The 7,686-nt window shown below is 37.0% G+C and overlaps 1 non-coding gene across 1 annotated transcript; it reads right to left on the bottom strand.

The window, feature by feature from the left end:
- Positions 1-2,153: 2,153 nt before the first annotated feature.
- LOC150105479 (U6 spliceosomal RNA) lies at positions 2,154-2,260 on the bottom strand. The gene has a single exon (XR_016548502.1). It is a non-coding gene; the product is annotated as a U6 spliceosomal RNA (small nuclear RNA).
- Positions 2,261-7,686: the final 5,426 nt, after the last annotated feature.

Below are 7,686 nucleotides of genomic sequence, written 5' to 3'. Positions count from 1 at the left end.
ATCCTGCAAAATTTTAACGTCATTTATACTAACTATTGCTCTACCCAATTTTGTAATCATCAGAAAACAACTGAACAGTTCCTCTCAGATCATTTTCTATATCATTAATGAGCTATTTAAATAGTAGTAGCCCAATAACAGAGTCCTCTGCCACACTACTAGTCACAGGCCTTCTACTGGACTCTGCTCCTGAATAAACTACTCTTTGATATCTCTCCACCAACACCCTCTTTACTTCAACTTTATAACCATCCTCTTGTGCTACAATTTACTGATTAGAATTCCATTCTGTATTCTGTCAAAACTTTTGCAAAATCCAGTCTGTTTATTCGTGATGAGAGAGTGTTTTGCTCTTGACCAATTTCTCCAATACCTTGACCAGGACTCATGATATGCTGATCGGTCGGCAATTTGCTACATCAGTCTTGGAGCCTCCTTAATGCAATGAAACTATTTTCCTCTCTTTCCACCCCCCCCAGGACCCAGAGACCAGACTTATATTAAACAACGTGGTCAAATGCACTGCCAATTCCCTAGCACCTTCTCATAAAACTTGAGCTGGTATACCATCTAATCCCATAGCTGTATTTACATCAAGGTTCTGCAATATGCTTTGCACCTCCAGTTCATTTGTCACAGTTCCCATATAAGCCTTTGCCTCTCTTGTTAATGCAATGTCTCCACCTGGATGATATACTCTTGCAAAATGTATATCACCTGCTGGTCGCCTTTCTCCTTGAATTCCCTCCACAAATTCTTCTTTTTTTTTGTAGTTCCAGCTTAGTGATGGTATTCATCCATTTAACTCCCACTTGATCCATTGAGAGAAGTAATAGCTGACTCTAGGTATGCAGTCTGCTATTACTTCTTTCAAACACTCATTTGGAACTTCCCATGTACTATCAACACTCAGCCCTTGAAATTCCACATACCATGGCACTGATCCAAGCTCTTTCCGAAGCCTGTCATAGTTACCAGTCTTGTAATTTCACATATAACCCCCCTCCCCTTAACTGAAATTTCCACATGATTGCTCTCACCAACTGTTGGCAATATGGTCATATTGGTTATAGACAAATTCTCAGATGCAGTTACTAGATATAGCATTCTCAAACCCCTAATATGTTCCATCACATGCTGCCTCTAGTAATTATTTCTTAATAACTACATAAATTCCATTTCCTTCCTTTCTACATGTCCTCTCGTCCTTCCAATCTTTGTTCCTTTAGTTGAAATCCCGATGATAACTACCCATCCTCCACTCATATAGCTTATTTGCTAAAGCATAGTACTCCCATCATCCTTTACATCAATTTGTCTATAGAAGCATCGACTGTATATATTGTTTTGTTGGCCACTATCTCACACCAGATGGCCTCAAATGTGCTATTTTCACTTGCCTGCAGTTGAACTTCTATTCTCTTTGGTTGCAGTTCATCAGCTATCATCAATAATACTCCTCTCCCCATTCTTTTCTCTCTATCCTCTCTGAACACACTATACCCTTCACATTCTATCCCACTAACTACATCATCTCCTGTCAGCCATGTCTCACTAATGCCAATAATCATTTGTCCGGAAGAACTAACCAATGGCAAAAACTCTTCCCCTTTGTTCTAAATGCTCCTAGCATTAGTGTACATAAAGTACAAAAGCCCCTTAGGCCCACCACTGTCCTGATGCTTTATATTAATATTCCAATATTAATTAATTAATTAATATTCCTGATGCTTTATAATAATATATAACATTCCAATTTGTTACCCCCAGTACTAACTTAGGCATTTTATGCACATTATTACACTCAGCTGCCTGACTCTCATGTGTATATCTGTTCAACAGCCCCCCCCCAAAGCTCTAGTTTCTCTGATTTTACACGTCTACTTTAACTTCACTCAACAATGCTGTCTTCAGACTCTGAACACCAAATCAATTCAAAAGCAAATCATCCTTCCTGTACAAGTCCTTTTGCCCATCAAACTCACTGCACAAATTCTCCAACATTCCTCCTGCATAACCTACCCACGCATCAGCTCATTCGCTATTATGGACCTCCTTTTTAGCTCATCTCTGTCATATACCAAAGAAACAGGCTCACTATATTTACTCTATCACCCTTTTCTTTTGCTACTGTCAATAACTTCTTAATGCCCTAAAAATGTGGATGCTTCATGAATTTCGTCTTATGCTTGCACAGGGGACAATGCTAATCTTCTCTGTATCATTCCAATTTAAGGGTGTGTACTGCTGAAGCAAGTACTATATAGTGTGCTGTATTCCATATCAGTAATTCCACGATCAGTACCATAGTAAAAAAAAGTAAAATTAAAAAGTAGAGTAATAGAAACACACAAAGCTTTGAATATTATCATCAAAAAGATTATGAACAAGAAACATTCTATCAAAGAGCTCAAGATATATTGGATCATTTAAGAAGAATTAATAAAGAGTATGCGAGCTGTAAAGAAATCCGTTTTGTTGACAATGCTGATATTTCCTAACAAAACACAGATGAGGAAATAAAATTAGATAGTAATTTTCATTGAAGGTATCAGGATCAGAATTTAGAGAATAAAATATCAGAATTTAGTAGAATGCCTTCATTTGAATAAACACATTCCACATATGTTGAATCTTCTCATATTCTCATGAGTCTCATACAGACATGAGATAAAAACCATGCAAGTTTTGATTTTCATGTTAATAAAACTATTACAGAACTCTCTTTTCTTGTTCTAAACGAAATCCTATTTAAAATATTATGAGATTTAACAATACTATTTCTTACACATTTTTTTAAAGGAAATGTTAGGAACAGTTTCATATTTAAAAAATAATAATTAAAAATGTATCATCTGATTTTAGCTAGTCCTTTCTAGTAGACTTTGAATTCAAAAAATAAAAAAAATCCTAAATATACCATGATCTGTCGCATCTAACTACACACATTTTTGATATTAAGCAAGCAAGGAAAAAAAAACAAAAAAAATGCATTAATTTTTGACTATGGGAACTTAAAATTCTCAGCTTTGTTTTGAGAATAAACAACTAAAGTCCTTTAATAAATTTAGTTTAATCCTTTATTCAAGTGTAAACAAACAAAGTTTGTGCCTGAAAATATTTTCAGGACTGAGGTAAGGTGGTGCAACACCAGGCAACTCTGACCAAAGGTGGACCAAGCTCTCGTCACTCCTTGTCTCAGTATCTCCCATAATGCAAAGCGCATCTTCTTGTGGACTGAGGTAAGGTGTTTTACCACCTTACCTCAGTCCTGAAGATATTTTCAGCACAAACTTTGTTTACTTACACTTGGATAAAGGATTAAACTAAATTTATTATAGTCTAACCAAGTGCAAAATAAACTTCCAACATCTTTCTCTAAATCCAGAGTAATTCAATAATAAGGTGTACGGTACACCTGTTGGCAACTTGTACAGGTAAATATGACGTCTCCTTACTTCTGCCTTAGTATCTCCACGTTTGGGTCTGCCTTCCACTGACGAGACCTCAATAATGGTTGAAACCGGTCTCGGTAGTGGTCCTTCCCTTAATGCATAGCAGTATACATGTGCTTTGCATTATGGGAGATACTGAGACAAGGAGTGATGAGAGCTTGGTCCACTTTTGCCTGGTGTTGCACCACCTTACCTCAGTCCTGAAGATATTTTCAGCGCAAACTTTGTTTGCTTACACTTGGATAAAGGATTAAACTAAATTTATTATAGTCTAACCAAGTGCAAAATAAACTTCCAACTAAAGTCCTTATTTATCAGAAATAATAACTTTACTTTAATTTTTTCTATCACGTTGCTTTGCAGTACCAGGTGGGAGTGGCTTTTCATGGATGACATAAAAAGGAAGGATGTCTAACATTCCTATAGTTTAGGAAATGTTAATTTGACTTGAGCCACATGCTGTAATGAGAATTAGCTTTTATTAAACTAACAAAAAAAATAATAAGTTTAATAAGTGTCATTACAGCTACATCATCAGGAGTAAATGAAATTATCTTACCCTATATCATGAATGTTAAAGACAAAGTCTCAGTGATGCTTCATAATTGCAATTTTAAAGTGGCTTCTTTCCCAATGTACAAGATCAAGGTTCTTACATTCACTGGAGATGCTACATCTGCCCACAAAGAAACCCGGAGTTTATAAAATTCATTGATCTTGTGACATTTGATATATAAGCCAGATAGGACAGTCTGGGCACTGAGAAGAAAAGGAAGCACCAATCGAGTTTAACCTTTCACACAACAAATACGGGTCACCAAGTATTTTGGCAAAAAACAAAAATGCCATATAATGATCATAACTGTTTTAAAAGAAAATTTAAAGAAGCCTCAGAAATGCTCCATACTCACACACAACCTAACAAAAACTAAGGTTAATTGTACACCTAGTCTGGTCTGCATTTATCAAAAAAATTACAAAGGAGGATAAGATAAATAAGAGGTAATCAGAGTCCCCCAAAATGACATATCATTATCTTTAAAAGTATGTGCAGCATTTGTGTTCCTAGTTATAGTTTTCAAACAGGACTGAAGACAAACTTTAAAAAAATAAAACGATAATGTTGCCCCTTTCAAGGTATATGTAGGACTTCTTTAAAGGTCAGATATGGATATCCATGAGAGACAAGCATTTTTTTATTTAAATTAAAAAAAGTGAAAAGGCATGGGATTATTTATTTAGATTTGACTGAGCCACCATTGTGAGAGTAGGAAGAACAAGTACTTGAAAGGAATTAGCTAAGTTTGTAGAAAATACCTCTAACTCATCTAGTGCTGATAAAAAAAAAAAAAAAAAAGAAAGTGAATGGATTTTGTAAGGTGTTTATACTTGTATTTTCAGCTGAAAGTTTGTGGTTTCCTTAAGCTTTTGTTTTTTTGTTTGTTTCTTCTTTTCAGAGAAAGGGGGAAAATATCAAATAGGGTCTGTATAAAACATTCATAGTAAGCAATATGATTATGGGACCTTTAGGTAAGATTCTGTCATGCCAGTACAGTGCTTGCAAAACACAATTTTTTTTTTTTTTTGTTTTACACACACTGTCACATCTACATCTACACATATTACAACTACCAATTATTCTACTAAATATCACTTTGAATTTAACTTATCTCTCACTCAATCTCCTAAGTTTTGTTCTCTTAATGTCCTCTTTGTAAGCAGGAAGTGTCTATGGTTTTGTGAAGGGTAGGTATTTCCTTAGTAATTTACTTCTTGTCAGATGTCATCTCCTCCCAGGAGGTTGACTACCATGAGCTTCAACCATGTACAGTTTTGTGCTTCTCTTTTACATTCTTCATAAGACAAAAAAAGGTCCTGTCCTTAAGCTTTTATTTTTTTGTTTGTTTCTTCTTTTCAGAGAAAGGGGGAAAATATCAAATAGGATCTGTATAAAACATTCATAGTAAGCAGTATGATTATGGGACAGGTTGGATGGGAAATTTATATTTCCCATCCAACCTGTTCTTTGTCTTCCTCTTCTTCTTTTCCCTGTATCATTCCTTTTAGAAGTGTTTTTTCATACTAAGGGATTCATGCCTTAGTATGTGACCAAGGTAGGTGGCTTTCCTTGTCTTAATGTTTTCAACAGAGTCCTATCTTTTCTAATCATCTCTAATATCTCTAAATTAGTTTGTTTAGCAGTCCATGGGACTCTAAGGATTCTTCTGAGGATCCACATTTCAAAGGCTTTTAGTTTATTTTCGGTGAATAGTCCATTTTTCCCCCCGTTTTTCTACGTTTTTGAGTGCTAAATTGTTTCTCTGAATACGAGTGTACTTCAGTGGTTGTTTTTTGGAAGTTAGTTGCTGTCGCGATATAATATATTTTGGTACCGTCGGAATCGAACGCATAACGGTGGAAGACAAAACGAAGCTAAGTTACTGTATTTAGTTATATTTCATTTTATTTAATTATATTTAGTACTTAAATGTTCTGATGTTTGTACTTTTTTTCACTCTTATTTATTAATTGAATAATTTTTAAAGATTACGCTACTCGGCAGTAAGGAATGATGGTGGATTCAGCAGCAGTTGCAAGTGGCGTGACGCCAAGTCCTTGGCCATTTAAGAACTCAATTATTAGCAATATCCTAAGGGACTTTGTGGCATGCAGTACTTGCGGCATGTATGCATCTCGGGAATTACATATGTGGCTTGTTAAAGAGAGTGGAGAGCGTATGTGCGCAAAATGTAGGCAGTTGGAGGAAATAAGTACATTAGATATATCGATATCTGACTTTGTTGCTCCAGGAACGTGGAATGAATGTAGGAAGACAAGTAGTGTGATAGGAGAGAATGAGAAAATAATAGTTGATAGTGTGGAAGGTGTGAGTGACTGTGAAAGTTTAGGAGATGGTTTTGTCTGGGAGAGTGAATTTAGATTAAGAGTGACTGACCTGCAGAGGGAGATAGATGAGTTGAAAGAGGAGGTGGAATGTCTTGTGAATGAGAGCAGAAGTATGAAAGATAAGATTAGGAGAATGGAAGAGATAAATGCAAGGCGAATCAGAGTAGGAGAGAGAGAGAATTTAGGGAGTATGAGTGAGATGTATGGGGGTGCTAGAAGAGGAGAGAATGGAAACAGTAGAAGAGAGGGAATGAGAGAGAGGTATGGGAATGCTAGCAGACGAGAGGATGGAAACAGTAGGAGAGACGGAATGAGAGAGAGATATGGAAGTGCTAGAAGAGGAGAGAATGGAAACGGTAGGAGAGATGGAATGAGAGAGAGGTATGGGAATGCTAGAAGATGAGAGGATGGAAACAGTAGTAGGAGAGACAGAATGAGAGAGGGATATGGAAGTGCTAGAAGTGGAGAAAATGGAAACAGTAGGAGACAGGGAATGAGAGAGAGATGTATGGGATTGCTAGAAGAGGAGAGAATGGAAACAATAGGAGCGAGGGAATGGTAAGAGGTATAATGTATGGCAACTCAATAATTCGTGGTGTTCAAGATAGGATGTGTGAGCAGTGTTTGCCAGGAGGAACAAGAGAAAGGGTGGCTATGGCAATTAAGAGAGGTGAAAGGGTGGATGAGATGATTGTGATGGTAGGAACGAAAATGACTTGAGTGGTAATGTAAGTCGGGCAGCGAGAGATACGAGATTTTTACTTGAGACTGTACGGAAGAAGACAGAGAGAGGAAAAATAGTGTGTGTGTTGCCTAGGTATGATAATGATGAGCTGAGCAGAAGAGCGGTGATATTGAATGGCATAATAGCGAGAATGTGTGACAAGAGAGGACTGGTATATGTGGATGCTTGGAGTGCATTTGAGGAAAGAGAGGAATTGTATGCGTGAGACTGTTTACATTTGAATGAGGAAGGACATAGGCATCTGGAGAGATTGCTGTTCTGAACGAGTCAGTGTGTCCCAGGGAGGATGAGAGCAGGGGTGGCCTCTTGTGGGAATGGATACTTGGGAGAAGGGAGACAATGTCAGGTAACACTGAGCCCAGTGGAGTCTAGAAGGAATAATGCTGGGTATAGAAACAATCGCATTTATATGCTTTATACTAATGCCAGGAATATCCGGAATAAGGGGAATAAGGGAGAGGAATTGGTGGCGCAGATAGCATCAGCCTGGCCAAAAATTATTGCGATCACTGAGATGTGGTTGACAGTAGGGGATATAACAACAGGAATAGAAGTCGCTGGGTATAGCATTTTTCATCA

Source organism: Typopeltis vanoorti, chromosome 6, assembly GCF_054136105.1.
Source record: "Typopeltis vanoorti isolate ZY-2024b chromosome 6, IOZ_Tvanoo_1.0, whole genome shotgun sequence".
NCBI lineage: Eukaryota > Metazoa > Arthropoda > Arachnida > Uropygi > Thelyphonidae > Typopeltis > Typopeltis vanoorti.
The sequence above is the reverse complement of the archived record's forward strand: the minus strand, read 5'-3'. Positions and strand labels throughout refer to the sequence as shown.